The sequence below is a fragment of the Dendropsophus ebraccatus genome, chromosome 5 (assembly GCF_027789765.1).
Source record: "Dendropsophus ebraccatus isolate aDenEbr1 chromosome 5, aDenEbr1.pat, whole genome shotgun sequence".
Taxonomy (NCBI): Eukaryota; Metazoa; Chordata; class Amphibia; order Anura; family Hylidae; genus Dendropsophus; species Dendropsophus ebraccatus.
Window position 1 is genome coordinate 7,055,671 of NC_091458.1, and position 18,516 is coordinate 7,074,186.

General features: G+C 44.3%; 1 protein-coding gene across 1 annotated transcript in view; it reads left to right on the forward strand.

The window, feature by feature from the left end:
- Window positions 1–9,573: 9,573 nt before the first annotated feature.
- LOC138792213 (NACHT, LRR and PYD domains-containing protein 3-like) overlaps window positions 9,574–18,516 on the forward strand; it is a 46,603-nt gene continuing 37,660 nt past the window's right edge. Inside the window, exon 1 of the mRNA XM_069969355.1 lies at window positions 9,574–9,605. The gene's annotated coding sequence lies outside the window, so the exon portion shown is untranslated. The remainder of the gene's footprint in view (window positions 9,606–18,516) is intronic.

The window sequence follows — 18,516 nt, forward strand, 5'->3', positions numbered from 1 at the left end:
ACAACTAAAACAGAACCCCATGCAAACTTTTAAGGGGGAACTCCAGTCCATAGTAAATGAAGCATTGCATCAACTGATCAGTAGAGAAGAGGCACAATTCTTGGTTCCAAAAATTCCCATCATGGCCACGTTCTATGTTCTCCCCAAAATACACAATATCCATCACAGGGGCAACACAGGGGGTAATATCCATCATAGGGGCAACACAGGGGGTAATATCCATCACAGGGGCAACACAGGGGGTAATATCCATCACAGGGCAAAGCAGGGGGTAATATCCATCACAGGGAAACCCAGGGGGTAATATCCATCACAGGGGAGCCCAGGGGGTAATATCCATCACAGGGGCAACACAGGGGGTAATATCCATCACAGGGGAGCCCAGGGGGTAATATCCATCACAGGGGAGCCCAGGGGGTAATATCCATCACAGGGGCAACACAGGGGGTAATATCCATCACAGGGGAGCCCAGGGGGTAATGTCCATCACAGGGAAACCCAGGGGGTAATATCCATCACAGGGGAGCCCAGGGGGTAATATCCATCACAGGGGCAACACAGGGGGTAATATCCATCACAGGGGAGCCCAGGGGGTAATATCCATCACAGGGGCAACACAGGGGGTAATATCCATCACAGGGGCAACACATAGGGTAATATACATCACAGAGCAAAGCAGGGGGTAATATCCATCACAGGGGCAACACAGGGGGTAATATCCATCACAGGGCAAAGCAGGGGGTAATATCCATCACAGGGGCAACACAGGGGGTAATATCCATCACAGGGGCAACACAGGGGGTAATATCCATCACAGGGGCAACACATAGGGTAATATACATCACAGAGCAAAGCAGGGGGTAATATCCATCACAGGGGCAACACAGGGGGTAATATCCATCACAGGGGAGCCCAGGGGGTAATGTCCATCACAGGGGAGCCCAGGGGGTAATATCCATCACAGGGGAGCCCAGGGGGTAATATCCATCACAGGGGAGCCCAGGGGGTAATGTCCATCACAGGGGAGCCCAGGGGGTAATATCCATCACAGGGGCAACACAGGGGGTAATATCCATCACAGGGGAGCCCAGGGGGTAATGTCCATCACAGGGGAGCCCAGGGGGTAATATCCATCACAGGGGAGCCCAGGGGGTAATATCCATCACAGGGGCAACACAGGGGGTAATATCCATCACAGGGGAGCCCAGGGGGTAATGTCCATCACAGGGAAACCCAGGGGGTAATATCCATCACAGGGGAGCCCAGGGGGTAATATCCATCACAGGGGCAACACAGGGGGTAATATCCATCACAGGGGAGCCCAGGGGGTAATATCCATCACAGGGGCAACACAGGGGGTAATATCCATCACAGGGGCAACACATAGGGTAATATACATCACAGAGCAAAGCAGGGGGTAATATCCATCACAGGGGCAACACAGGGGGTAATATCCATCACAGGGCAAAGCAGGGGGTAATATCCATCACAGGGGCAACACAGGGGGTAATATCCATCATAGGGGCAACACAGGGGGTAATATCCATCACAGGGGCAACACATAGGGTAATATACATCACAGAGCAAAGCAGGGGGTAATATCCATCACAGGGGCAACACAGGGGGTAATATCCATCACAGGGGAGCCCAGGGGGTAATGTCCATCACAGGGGAGCCCAGGGGGTAATATCCATCACAGGGGAGCCCAGGGGGTAATATCCATCACAGGGGAGCCCAGGGGGTAATGTCCATCACAGGGGAGCCCAGGGGGTAATATCCATCACAGGGGCAACACAGGGGGTAATATCCATCACAGGGGAGCCCAGGGGGTAATGTCCATCACAGGGGAGCCCAGGGGGTAATATCCATCACAGGGGAGCCCAGGGGGTAATATCCATCACAGGGGCAACACAGGGGTAATATTTATCACAGGGCAAAGCAGGGGGTAATATCCATCACAGGGAAACCCAGGGGGTAATATCCATCACAGGGGAGCCCAGGGGGTAATATCCATCACAGGGGCAACACAGGGGGTAATATCCATCACAGGGGAGCCCAGGGGGTAATATCCATCACAGGGGCAACACAGGGGGTAATATCCATCACAGGGGAGCCCAGGGGGTAATGTCCATCACAGGGGAGCCCAGGGGGTAATATCCATCACAGGGGCAACACAGGGGGTAATATCCATCACAGGGGCAACACAGGGGGTAATATCCATCACAGGGGAGCCCAGGGGGTAATATCCATCACAGGGGAGCCCAGGGGGTAATGTCCATCACAGGGGAGCCCAGGGGGTAATATCCATCACAGGGGCAACACAGGGGGTAATATCCATCACAGGGGCAACACAGGGGGTAATATCCATCACAGGGGAGCCCAGGGGGTAATATCCATCACAGGGGCAACACAGGGGGTAATATCCATCACAGGGGCAACACAGGTGGTAATATCCATCACAGGGGCAACACAGGGGGTAATATCCATCACAGGGGAGCCCAGGGGGTAATATCCATCACAGGGGAGCCCAGGGGGTAATGTCCATCACAGGGGAGCCCAGGGGGTAATATCCATCATAGGGGCAACACAGGGGGTAATATCCATCACATGGGAGCCCAGGGGGTAATATCCATCACATGCCCTTACATACATGTCACCCCCCCCCCCCTTTGTTATCTCCTGCTCCTTCCCTCTCTTATCTCTGCTGCGTGGCTGCAGCGAGGCTACATGATGTCCTGTGTCACTTACTTACACACACACACTCCAGTCTATATCTAACCATTCCTATTTTTAGCTTTTACTTTGCTCTGACAACCCCCTGCAAGTGCCGTAACCTCGTCCGGGTCCCTAACAGACCGCGTTACTCAAATTAATGTGACTTGGGGACATTTAGTAAGTTTGGCTTTTTTTCGGCGGCTCAGAGACTGGCAGGATTTATACAGAGACATAAATATGGGAAAATGTTACATTCGGGGCAGGCAGAGGCCTCTCCCCCGTCATGACCCCTCCCCGTCCCTCTGGTGCAGGTGGCGCTGAAAGATCTGATACAATATTTGCGTTTACTGTGTTTAGACTGAAAAACAGAAGAAGAAGAAGACAGGAAGCGCCATGTAACTGTGAGAACAACAACAACGAAAAGTATATTGCAGACTTGCTGCATATCATATCTACTGCTGACTTAGATTTTGACAGTTATAACGACAGACACACTTTAATGTTTGTATTTTGCCTTTACTCTACTGTGTGTGAACATAGCCTAAATGTACCCTGCTTTATAGCCCCTCAGACAAAAGAGCCAAACAGAAAAGAAAACACAACCGTATCTAAAGGCTCTATTACACAAAACAATTATCGGCCATATTCAGCCGTTATTGCCCGTTACAGCCGATAATCGTCTTGTGTAATAGAAGTCAACGATCAACTGACATGAACGCTGTTGGCTGATCGTTGCTGTCGTTTGTGGAATAGGACCGCTGCTATCTGCTCCTGGATGATCAAGCAACCACCCGGGCAGCCTCCCCTGTACTCACCTGCTCGCTGCCGACGCCAGCGGGGAACGAGGAGCAAGCGAACTCTGACCCTTCCATTGTGTAATCCGTGTAATAGGGGCTTTAGTCATCCGCCTATGACTACTGGGCTATGCTCCCACAATGATGGGAATGACGGACACAAATAATATGCATGATCATTATTAGCGTCCGTCATTACTGCCGTCATTTTCCTGTTGTGGAAATACTTCCAAAGCGTAACCCCACACACAGGGGTTTTTGGCAGTATTAGGCTGGGTTCACACTACATTTTTGCAATCCGTATTTTTCATCCATTTTTTTGCAAAAAACAGATCGAAAAAACGGATGCAACTGTGTGCGTCCGTTTTTCCATTGACTCTCATTATAAGAAAAAAGGAATCAAAACGGATCCGGGTTTTTTTTGACGGACAAAAAACGTTGTCGACTACGTTTTTGTCTGTAAAAAAAAAAAAAAAAAAAAACGGATCAGTTTTAATCCGTTTTTTTTTTTTTTTATAATGGAAGTCAATGGAAAAACGGATGCACACAGTTGCATCCGTTTTTTCCATACATTTTCAATCCATTTTTTGCAAAAAAAAAAAAACGATGAAAAAAACGGATTGCAGTAATTTTGTGTGAACCCAGCCTTATATAATTGTAAAAAAAAACACTGGAATTTATAACAGTAAAGAACTGCCGTTTTTCAGCTTGTTTTACTGTATTTTTGCCTTATTTCTGAGTTTTTTGTCACAATTCATTTTTTGGGAGGGGCAGTTCACTTTTATAAACTATCAGTTAGAAATACAGCTGCTTTTAAAATGTTTTACGGCTGTCAAATTGAACATGTGAAAAAAAGTGTCTGTTTATTAATAAAAACAGGTGGTAACTAATGAGCAGGGTAATTATTTTTACACCCAGAATCTATTACAGCTGTTTTTCTCTGCTATGTGTTCACTGGCAGCCAATTCCCCACAGACTTCTATATGAAATATTATTACATTGGAAAAACAGCTGTATTTTTCTCTCCGTTTTATGGCTGTATTTGGTATTATTTTAGTGTGTGAACACAGCCTCACTCTGACCTCACTACTACAGTCGCTCTACTGTTCCTTTTCACAACACAAACACTAGAACTGCAAAAAAGCTCACACAAGCGACTGTAGCTTCTATCCTCAGAACTGACACCCAGCTCCACTACCACCACCAACCATCAGAGACCAACCACAGACTCTGCATGGAGACAGGACGAAGGTTGTCCAGGCATGATGGGAGTTGTAGTTTTGCAACAGCTGGAAGGCCGAAGGTTCCCCATCCGTGTTCTACTGTATAGGAGCTGTCCAGGCTTGATGGGAGTTGTAGTTTTGCAACTGATGGAGGGTCGAAGGTTCCCCATCCCTGCTCTATGCAAACAGCACAGCCGTCCACTTAAGTTTCTTGAAAGGTAAAGTCCCATGAAACTAACTGGGGGATTATATATCATACTGAAGCTGCTAAACTGGGATACAGACCTCCTGCTCAGGGGCCCACCAATGGGTAGGGCCCACCGAGGGATTCCCCTGCTCCCCTGTGGGCCAGTCCGAGCCTGCCGCTGACTATGCCAAAATCTTTTCCTTATCCAGAGGAACAGAACACAAATAGTGATAGTAAAAAATATATCCCTGTGCTACAGGAGTCTCACAATGAATAAGGATTCAATATAGGAGAGACTGATACTATGGCGGCAGTAACACCGCGAATAAGTCAGATAAAACTAAATACGTCACATCCAGGCCAACAACCACAGCTGTGGAGCCCCGATTCAGCAAGGTCGGGAGTCTCACATAATCAGGAGATTTCTGTGTTTATCCCCAGAGGAGCTTCTCATCTCACCTCACCAGGTCCCAATGTTTATACAGCCATGTAACTACCTCACACGGGATCAGGGCCGCTGAGGACCTGAGAGGTGAGAGAGGCCGCCGCAGCCGCGCTGCAGCATGAAGAAGAAGCTGCAGACTGAAGATCCGGCCCGAGGAAGAAGCTGCTGGGAGCGAGGTGACAGGTGAGAATGTGTGTTTGTTTGTTTTTTTAACCCCTTCACATGGGAATGGCTGTCTGGGGTTCTATATGGGGATGCACAGGGGGACAATTCTATTTGGGGGGATGCATAAGGGGGCTACTCTATATTGGTGGGATGCATGGGGGGATGCACAGGGGGCTATTCTAGATGGGGGATGCACAGGGGGGGCTACTCTATATTGGGGGGATGCAGGGGGCTACTCTATATTGGGGGGATGCAGGGGGGCTATTCTATATGGAGGGGGATGTACAGGGGGGGGCTATTCTATATGGAGGGGGATGTACAGGGGTGACTATTCTATATGGAGGGGGATGTACAGGGGTGACTATTCTATATGGGGGATGCATGGGGGGCTTTTCTATATGAAGGGGGATGTACAGGGGTGACTATTCTATATGGAGGGGGATGTACAGGGGGTTTATTCTATATGGGAGGATGTACAGGGGTGACTATTCTATATGGAGGGGGATGTACAGGGGTGACTATTCTATATGGAGGGGGATGTACAGGGGGGACTATTCTATATGGAGGGGGATGTACAGGGGGGGCTATTCTATATGGGGGGGATGCACGGGGGGAGCAATTCTATATGGAGGGGGGTGCACAGGGGGTATATATAACTAAGAAAGCGTACAGGGGATAAATATACTACTAGGGGTGCACAGGGGGACTATATACTACTTGGGGGAGCACAGGGGATATATATATACTACTGTGGGGTGCACAGGGGGTATATATACTACTGGAGGATGCACTGGGGGGTATATATAACTAGGGAGCACAGAGGGGGCTATATACTACTGTGGGCAGCACCTAGTGGTCTATAGTACTAGGGGCAGAACACAAGGGGTCTATATACTACTGGGGGCAGCACCTAGTGGTCTATATACTACTGGAAGCAGTGCACAGGGGGTCTATATACTACTGGGGGCAGCACCTAGTGGTCTATATACTACTGGGGGCAGTGCACAGGGGGTCTTTATACTACTGGGGGCAGTGCACAGGGGGTCTATATACTACTGGGGGCAGCACAGTGGGGTCTATATACTACTGGGGGCAGCACAGTGGGGTCTATATACTACTGGGGGCAGCACACAGGGGGTCTATATACTACTGGGGGCAGCACCTAGTGGTCTATATACTACTGGGGGCAGTGCACAGGGGTCTATATACTACTGGGGGCAGTGCACAGGGGTCTATATACTACTGGGGGCAGCACACAGGGGGTCTATATACTACTGGGGGCAGCACCTAGTGATCTATAGTACTGTGGGAAGCACACAGGTGTCTATATACTACTGGGGGCAGCAAAATGGGGTCTTTATACTACTGGGGGCAGCACACAGGGGGTCTATATACTATTGGGGGCAGCACCTAGTGGTCTATAGTACTGGGGGCAGCACACAGGTGTCTATACTACTGGGGGCAGCACAATGGGGTCTATATACTACTGGGGGCAGCACCTAGTTGGTCTATAGTACTGGGGGAAGCACACAGGGGTCTATATACTATTGGGGGCAGCACACAGGTGGTCTATACTACTGGGGGCAGCACACAGGGCGTCTATACTACTGGGGGCAGCACATGGGTCTATACTAACATTGGGGCTGCAAAGAGGTGCCTATATTATATAGGGACCTTACTACTATATTGGAGCACAGAGGGGTGTAACTACTGTATAGGGGCACAGAGGGGGTAACTGCTGTATAGGGGTACAGAGGGGGGTAACTACTGTATAGGGGCACAGAGAGTTGTAACTACTGTATAGGGGCACAGAGGGGGGTAACTACTGTATAGGGGCACAGAGAGGTGTAACTACTGTATAGGGGCACAGAGGGGGGTAACTACTGTATAGGGGCACAGAGAGGTGTAACTACTGTATAGGGGCACAGAGGGGGGTAACTACTGTATAGGGGTACAGGGGACCTTACTACTGTATGTGTTGGAGCCTAAAATGTTTCTCTGGCAGATTCTGAAGAGAAGATTCCCAGCCGGGGGAAGACTTAAAGGTGGCCCACGCTAGATGGAGTAAAAGAAAAGGTGAAAGACTCTGATCAGAGAAGACGCCCCCTGTGAGTAAATGGATGTAACTGCACTCTGTTATAGGGTCTGTAGTGATAGTGGACATGGTGTGGCGGTATTATGTAATGGTATCATTGGTGATATCTTTATATGGTTATACAGTAACTACCGTATGTATTTGGGCTCTTAATACAGTGTAGGGGCATTTTCAGGGCATTATACTGTGCGTGGAGCTCTGATTCTGATAACGCTGGGTTGGGGGGGGGCACTCTTGAGGGCTGTGCACTGGGCCCACCAATGTACTAAAACGGCCCTGCACGGGATTTATGCTTTTCAATCAAACAGTGTGAACATGCTTAAAGGAGAAGTCCGGCAAATATTTTTATTAAAGTATTATATTGCCCCCCAAAAGTTATACAAAGTTATACACCAATATACACTTATTACGGGAAATGCTTATAAAGTGCTTTTTTCTCTGCAATTACTACTGCATCAAGGCTTCACCTCCTGGATAACATGGTGATGTCACTTCCTGGATAACATGGTGATGTCACTTCCTGGATAACATGGTGATGTCACTTCATGGATAACGTGGTGATGTCACTTCCTGGATAACATGGTGATGTCACTTCCTGGGTAACATGGTGATGTCACTTCCTGGATAACATGGTGATGTCACTTCCTGGATAACGTGGTAATGTCACTTCCTGGATAACTTGGTGATGTCACTTCCTAAATAACATCGTGATGTCACGAACCGACTCGGGCTGTGGCTGTGCGGGCTGTGGCTGCTGGAAAGGATGATGGCAGAGGAATGCCATCCAGTGCCCTGTGTCCCTCAGTGTCCCCCTGCCATCATCCTCTCCAGCAATCCCAGCCCGCACAGCTCTGAAAGTCGGGTTGTGACATCACCATGTTATCCAGGAAGTGACATCAACACGTTATCCAGGAAGTGACATCACCATGTTATCCAGGAAGTGACATCAGCATTTTGTCCAGGAAGTGACATCACCATGTTATCCAGGAAGTGACATCTCCATGTTATCCAGGAAGTGACATCACCATGTTATCCAGGAAGTGACATCCCCATGTTATCCAGGAAGTGACATCCCCATGTTATCCAGGAAGTGACATCCCCATGTTATCCAGGAAGTGACATGACCATGTTATCCAGGAAGTGACATGACCATGTTATACAGGAAGTGACATCCCCATGTTATCCAGGAAGTGACATCACCATGTTATGCAGGAAGTGACATCACCATGTTATCCAGGAAGTGACATCACGATGTTATCCAGGAAGTGAAGCCTTGATGCAGTAGTAAGTGCAGGGAGAAGCACTTTATAAACATTTCCTGTAATAAGTGTCTATTGGGGATTTGTATAACTTTTGGGGGGCAATACAATACTTTAATAAAAAAAAATTTGACGGACTTCTCCTTTAAGGCCCCTCTACAAGTGTAATATCCCCGAAATGGGTAGGAAAAATCTTGTATTAAGCAAATAGAAGGAGAAGAAAGGAGTGGTAGTAGTAATGGCCTCCAGCCTGTCTACGCTGCAGTGTTATCCACTTTAACACTTACAATGGATTACAGTGCTGTGTACATCACCCCAGACCACCATTATCCCTGCCTGAGAACAACAGGTAATGATATATGTAATCATTACGGTATATACAGGAACACTTCATCTATTCCTAGTAAGTGTGCTCCCCTCCCGTCTATGGGATCCATATCTGATGTCCACCGCCTGCTCTGTGTACAGGGAGATAACCCAGCCTCTCCTGCTGATATATATATATATATATATACACAGTACACCGCACCTTCATGGTTATAGGAGGTTGGGGAGATATAGGAGGGGGCAGGGAGTAAACAACTATCTGTGAATACCATCCATTCCTTACAGGGTTAATTTGCTGAAAGTGAAAGTACCATATAGCGGCTCTTCCTTCCACACTTCCTATGCACTCTTCTCCTCTTGCACATCTTGTATTACTACATGCTGCAGGCTGTAAGGTAGGACCCTTCTCTCTCTTACATACTATATATATATATATACACGGTGTTATATGTGTATAGTGGAGGGTATTAGTGATATGAGGGGGCACATACTTTAGGGCAGATCCAATATTGTGTCACATCCAGACCGTTATCTACTGAAGTCAATGAGGAAAGAAACGTTACCAAGATAGAAGAGGCCGGAGAGGTGCAGCTACACAGCGAGTTATATAACCCCAACCACATACTGGGCAGACTACGTATTAACCCCGCCATGCCCGGCTTGTGGCAGATTTACTTCAATGAAAAAAAATACAAACAGTAGCATTAAAGATTGCACACGGTAGTTTTATAGTGATTCATCGGATGTCAGACGTGCCAATAGTGACCGCAGCATCAAGAAGTTACTGGGAAGTGGTAGCGTTTTCCTTACATAAAAAGCAGAAGTGACATTGTAATCCCGTTATCCCCTCTGCCCGACCAAAAAATAAAGAAAGAAATACAGCTAAGAAATTAGAAATCAAGTTGGTCTTTAAAGCCGCACACAGGCCTGGTCATTAAGGGGTTAATATACTAGGTGTAAAACCATGTAGATCCGGCTCCTCTCCATAGACGTGGCCCATCCTGTGTGATAGATCCGGCTCCTCTCCATAGACGTGGCCCATCCTGTGTGATAGATCCGGCTCCTCTCCATAGACGTGGCCCATCCTGTGTGATAGATCCGGCTCCTCTCCATAGACGTGGCCCATCCTGTGTGATAGATCCGGCTCCTCTCCATAGACGTGGCCCATCCTGTGTGATAGATCTGGCTCATCTCCATAGACGTGGCCCATCCTGTGTGATAGATCCGGCTCCTCTCCATAGACAAGGACGGTTCTGTGTGATAGATCTGGCTCATCTCCATAGACGTGGCCCATCCTGTGTGATAGATCTGGCTCATCTCCATAGACGTGGCCGGTTCTGTGTGATACAGCCGGCTCATCTCCATAGACATGGTCCATCCTGTGTGATAAATCCGTCTCATCTCCATAGACGTGGCCGGTTCTGTGTGATACAGCCGGCTCATCTCCACAGACGTGGCCCATCCTGTGTGATACAGCCATCTCATGTCCATAGACGTGACCCATCCTGTGTGATACAGCCGTCTCATCTCCATAGATGTGGTCCATCCTGTGTGATAGTTTTGGCTCATCTCTATAGACGTGGTCCATCCTGTGTAATAGATCCGTCTCATATCCATAGACGTGGCCCATCCTGTGTGATACAGCCGTCTCATCTCCATAGACGTGGCCCATCCTGTGTGATACAGCCATTGTAATCCCGTTATCCCCTCTGCCCGACCAAAAAATAAAGAAAGAAATACAGCTAAGAAATTAGAAATCAAGTTGGTCTTTAAAGCCGCACACAGGCCTGGTCATTAAGGGGTTAATATACTAGGTGTAAAACCATGTAGATCCGGCTCCTCTCCATAGACGTGGCCCATCCTGTGTGATAGATCCGGCTCCTCTCCATAGACGAGGCCCATCCTGTGTGATCGATCCGGCTTATCTCCATAGACGTGGCCGGTTCTGAGTGATAGATCTGGCTCATCTCCATAGACGTGGCCCATCCTGTGTGATAGATCTGGCTCATCTCCATAGACGTGGACGGTTCTGTGTGATAGATCTGGCTCATCTCCATAGACGTGGCCGGTTCTGTGTGATACAGCCGGCTCATCTCCACAGACGTGGCCCATCCTGTGTGATACAGCCGGCTCATCTCCATAGATGTGGCCCATCCTGTGTGATACAGCCGGCTCATCTCCATAGATGTGGTCCATCCTGTGTGATAGTTTTGGCTCATCTCTATAGACGTGGTCCATCCTGTGTAATAGATCCGTCTCATCTCCATAGACGTGGTCCATCCTGTGTAAAAGATCCGTCTCATATCCATAGACGTGGCCCATCCTGTGTGATACAGCCATCTAATGTCCATAGACGTGGCCCATCCTGTGTGATAGATCTGTCTCATCTCCATAGACGTGGCCCATCCTGTGTGATAGATCCGTCTCATCTCCATAGACGTGGCCCATCCTGTGTGATAGATCCGTCTCATCTCCATAGACGTGGACGGTTCTGTGTGATAGATCCGGCTCCTCTCCATAGACGTGGCCCATCCTGTGTGATAGATCCGTCTCATCTCCATAGACGTGGCCGGTTCTGTTTGCAAATAGTAACCAAGAGTCTCATTATTTTTGTGGAAGTTGGGGGGGGGCTGCTTTTAATTATTTTCATATCTATGGTGGGTCTGTATCTTGCTGTTGCGGTGAGCTGTTGCATTTTTCTGTGTTTTTGTGTGTTTGCAATTTCAGCCATGGCAACGTGCTCCTGCCTAGTGTGAACGGTGTTCTAGGACAGCTGACCAATTTTTTCTTTTTTCTGTGTCCGGTTCTGTGTGATAGATTCAGCTTATCTCCATAGACGTGGTCCATCCTGTGTGATACAGCCGGCTCATCTCTATAGACATGTACCATTCTGTATGATAGTTCCGGATCATCTCCATAGACGTGGCCCATCCTGTGTGATAGATCCGGCTCATCTCCATAGACGTGGCCGGCTCTGTGTGATAGATTCAGCTTATCTCCATAGACATGGTCCATCCTGTGTGATACAGCCGGCTCATCTCTATAGACATGTACCATTCTGTATGATAGTTCCGGATCATCTCCATAGACGTGGCCCATCCTGTGTGATAGATCCGGCTCATCTACATAGACGTGGCCGGTTCTGTGTGATATATCTGGCTCATCTCCATAGACGTGGCCGGTTCTGTGTGATACAGCCGGATCATCTCCATAGACGTGGCCCATCCTGTGTGATAGTTTTGGCTCATCTCTATAGACATGGTCCATCCTGTGTGATACAGCCGGTTTATCTCCATAGACGTGTACCATTCTGTATGATAGTTCCGGCTCACCTCCATAGACGTGGTCTGTCCTGTGTGATAGTTGTGGCTCATCTTCATAGACTCATCTCTTCTCGATTCTTTTACTTTACACCAGAATTTTGACTAAAAATAAAATTGTATTTCTGGCACGTTAGGCCTCCTTACCACACCTGGTGCAAAAAGTCTGAAGTCTTTTCTGAAGCGTGGTATGTGTGCCCACCCTGGTGCAAATTACTACGTAACTCTGGTATATTTTACATAGTAAGGCCATGTTCACACAACGTAAGTAAAGTATTATTCATGGCCATTATAGCCAGTTTGCAACACGCTCCGGACGCACGCTCCATTGTGTGCAGTGGTGAATTCGCATGCAGGTGCAAACGGGTGCGATTGCATCTGAATTCAGCAGAAGTGAAGATCATTTGGCCGATACTGTAGTACTGGCCGGGATGTTCCTCAGTAAGACTGGTCGTTCTGTGATACATCCAGGTCACAGAATGGCCGGTGTTATACTGAGTGTGCACATGGCCCAAGTTTGTGTGATTTTTGGGGGTCTATAGAGTCATTTTTGTGGGCTGTTTAGTTTTTTATTACCTCTGTTTTAGAGCATATATAATGTACGTAAATAATGTTCTTCACTTTTTTCTCAAAAATGACAGCGTTTGCACAACTTTGGCATTCAGCCTAGTGGGTTGTGTGTTCTGCATTTGTAGTGCGGCAGCTCACGGTTACGACAGAACCACCGATTATGTACAGACTTCCTTCTCGTTTTACTATTTTTGCACAATTAGGGCATCAGTGTATTTGTATAAGATTTATTTTGTTACTGGTGCTTCTATGGGTTTTTTTTTTAGAATAAACAAAAAACAACAGGTGTGGTGCTGTGTTGTTGTGTTTTTTTTATTTGAGCAGGTTAGGTAATGTAAGAATTTCAGGCTATGTTCACACATATACGTTCTGACAGATATGTATATGAACATCCATTGCTTTTCAAGCGAATGTGCAGCATGGGTGACTGTCACCTACAGCGCTGTCAGCAGCCAGGCCCTCACTGTTACTGACAGGCAGCAATGACCCCTTAGTATAGTATAAAAGGGGTGCACAGCGGATATGAGGGTAAGTGCTATTTGGAAGGGTGTCAGCCCATAAATCATAAGGAACAATAATCAGTAGCACACTTAGGGCCCTATTCCACTGGACGATTATCGTTCAGATTATCGTTAAATCGTTCGAATCTAAACGATAATCGTTCGGTTGAAATGCAGTAACGATTAACGACCGAACGAGAAATCGTTGATCGCTTTATAAGACCTGGACCTATTTTTATCGTTGCTCGTTCGCAAAACGTTCGCAAATCGTTCGCATTGAATAAGACATCGTTCGGTCGTTCGCAATAGATACGAACGCAATAGCGAATAAATACGGAAGAAGAAACGATCGCAATTACGATCATAAGTAACGATTATCGTTCCATGGAAATGGGTGAACGTTTTCAGGTCTTTCGCAATAGCGGTCGTTTGAGATCGTTAATCGTTAACAATTATGCTAACGATAATCGTCCGGTGGAATAGGGCCCTTAGATCTGAAAATGCTAAAGTGAATTCAGTTTATTTGCAGCGCGTCCAAGGCCAAACCAGGTAATAATTTACAGCAGCTTCTATTTGGTGCAGCTTATTGCATACATGTGGTGTATGATAGGCGACAAGCAGCACGTTTGGACCCACCCGGGGTCTTTCTCAGTGTCGCGGGGGCAGTTCGGTGTGGGGCGCAGTCTATGTGCAGGTCCACACAACTCGTATACCAATATAAACTAGAATGACAAAATGAGTCCGGGCTAAAAAATTGCCACATGATCACTAGAGATCAGTGATCAGCAGAGGAAGAGACATTAAACCCTTGGACATAATTCTCCATCTGTTATGGCTGTACTATATATATATATATATATATATATATATATATATATATAGTGTGTGTGTGTATAGGCACAGGAGCAGTGACATGTTACAGGGCTCACATAACAGCTGTCAGGAGCGGAGCTGCTCTCTGAGCCTGCCAGTTAACCCATTAGATGCCGCAGTCAGCGGTGACCACAGTATCCTGCAGTGTAAAAGAGGGAGGGGGCCCTGCACACCAGTGTATTGTACTGATAACACAGACCAGTGCTCTAGTAGAACAAAAAAATAGAAAAACAAAACTTAACCCCTTTCTCCAACATAACAAATAATGTATATATGCAAATGCATCAAAGATAACAACATGAACTAAAGAAGTATCACATGATTTAATGCGTGCGGAAAACATTGTAAAAAAAAAATATATTAAAAAAAAAAAAAAGAAAAACCCAAATACCTACTTCACTGAACAACAGGGACTCATCTCCCACAGCCTCCTTCACATCGGACCTGCTCAGATAGGAATGGTGTCCACCACTACCGCACCCCAGACATACATTGCCCGATGCTGTCCCCTCACCACACAGCACCACTCACCACTCTGTCCCCTGGCCGACCTTACAACAGGGCACCGGGGTCACTCAGCAGCAGATACCCTGCTTCTAAGACAAGCACTGGGATCAGTGAGTGGAGCATTATATATTTTCCCCTACACATCTATTACATGTTACTGACACATACACCTATTACATATTACTGACACATACACATCTATTAATTGTTACTGACACATACACCTATTACATATTACTGACACATACACATCTATTAATTGTTACTGACACATACACCTATTACATATTACTGACACATACACATCTATTAATTGTTACTGACACATACACCTATTACATATTACTGACACATACACATCTATTAATTGTTACTGACACATACACCTATTACATATTACTGACACATACATCTATTACATATTACTGACACATACACCTATTACATGTTACTGACACATACACCTATTACATATTACTGATACATACACCTATTACATATTACTGACACATACACCTATTACATATTACTGACACATACACCTATTACATGTTACTGACACATACACCTATTACATATTACTGACACATACACACCTATTACATATTACTGACACATACACATCTATTAATTGTTACTGACACATACATCTATTACATATTACTGACACATACATATCTATTAATTGTTACTGACACATACATCTATTACATATTACTGAAACATACACCTATTACATATTACTGACACATACACCTATTACATATTACTGACACATACACCTATTACATATTACTGACACATACACATCTATTAATTGTTACTGACACATACACCTATTACATATTACTGACACATACACATCTATTAATTGTTACTGACACATACACCTATTACATATTACTGACACATACACATCTATTACATGTAACTGACACATACACCTATTACATATTACTGACACATACACATCTATTAATTGTTACTGACACATACATCTATTACATATTACTGACACATACACCTATTACATATTACTGACACATACACATCTATTACATATTACTGACACATACACATCTATTAATTGTTACTGACACATACACCTATTACATATTACTGACACATACACATCTATTAATTGTTACTGACACATACATCTATTACATATTACTGACACATACATATCTATTAATTGTTACTGACACATACATCTATTACATATTACTGAAACATACACCTATTACATATTACTGACACATACACCTATTACATATTACTGACACATACACATCTATTAATTGTTACTGACACATACACCTATTACATATTACTGACACATACACATCTATTAATTGTTACTGACACATACACCTATTACATATTACTGACACATACACATCTATTACATGTAACTGACACATACACCTATTACATATTACTGACACATACACATCTATTAATTGTTACTGACACATACATCTATTACATATTACTGACACATACACCTATTACATATTACTGACACATACACATCTATTACATATTACTGACACATACACACCTATTACATATTACTGACACATACACACCTATTACATGTTACTGACACATACACCTATTACATATTACTGACACATACACCTATTACATATTACTGACACATACACATCTATTAATTGTTACTGACACATACACCTATTACATATTACTGACACATACACATCTATTACATATTACTGACACATACACACCTATTACATGTTACTGACACATACACCTATTACATATTACTGACACATACACATCTATTAATTGTTACTGACACATACACCTATTACATATTACTGACACATACACCTATTACATATTACTGACACATACACACCTATTACATATTACTGACACATACACCTATTACATATTACTGACACATACACACCTATTACATGTTACTGACACATACACCTATTACATATTACTGACACATACACCTATTACATATTACTGACACATACACATCTATTAATTGTTACTGACACATACACCTATTACATATTACTGACACATACATCTATTACATATTACTGACACATACACCTATTACATATTACTGACACATACACATCTATTACATAATACTGACACATACACCTATTACATATTACTGACACATACACCTATTACATATTACTGACACATACACACCTATTACATGTTACTGACACAAACACATCTATTACATATTACTGACACATACACCTATTACATATTACTGACACATACACCTATTACATATTACTGACACATACACATCTATTAATTGTTACTGACACATACACCTATTACATATTACTGACACATACATCTATTACATATTACTGACACATACACCTATTACATATCACTGACACATACACCTATTACATATTACTGACACATACACACCTATTACATATTACTGACACATACACCTATTACATATTACTGACACATACACACCTATTACATGTTACTGACACAAACACATCTATTACATATTACTGACACATACACCTATTACATATTACTGACACATACACCTATTACATATTACTAACACATACACATCTATTAATTGTTACTGACACATACACCTATTACATGTTACTGACACATACACCTATTACATATTACTGACACATACATCTATTACATATTACTGACACATACACCTATTACATATCACTGACACATACACCTATTACATATTACTGACACATACACCTATTACATATTACTGACCCATACACATCATTACATGTAATAGTGATGTACGGCTGACGGCTGTCAACTGCGTAAAAAAAAACTAAAAAAACTTGCCTCTATCAGGCTAAGGCTAGGTTCACACTATGTAACTGTGCGGCTGTATTTTTTATGCGGCTGTAAATGTGCGGATGAAACGCCGGCCGTGGGAAAAAATAGACATGCGGCTCAAAACATACGGTCATTTACTTGGAAATCTGGTTCAACTAAAAATAACAAATAAAATCTTAAGAAAGTGATGGAAACACCTCTGGATGCATCTGGGAAAGCAGGGAAACAGTTTACATGAATCGCTATTACCGGGGTTTGCGATCCTCTGCACTATAGCCGATGTCTCTCATGGTTAATATATTGAATTAATAAAACACATTTTCTTTGTAATAAAGTCCCTTTCATTGTTCAATAATTAAATGTAAACGATTCCATCATTTTGCAATTAAATATACTGTTAAAATAAATATATATATAAATAAATGTATATTTATATATATATTTATTTTTTGACAGTATATTTAATTGCACAATGATGGATTCGTTAGAATTAAATTATTGACCAAAGAAACTGATTTTATTTCAACGAAAATGTGTTTTATTAATTAAATATTAATTAGTACAGGAAGCTCCATAAGCCGTTAATTCATATTGCCGGCAATAGAGCTTTCTGTACTAATCATCACTTTACTGTAATTAAAATATCAAAAGTTTCTTCTAATTATGTTATGACAATAGCA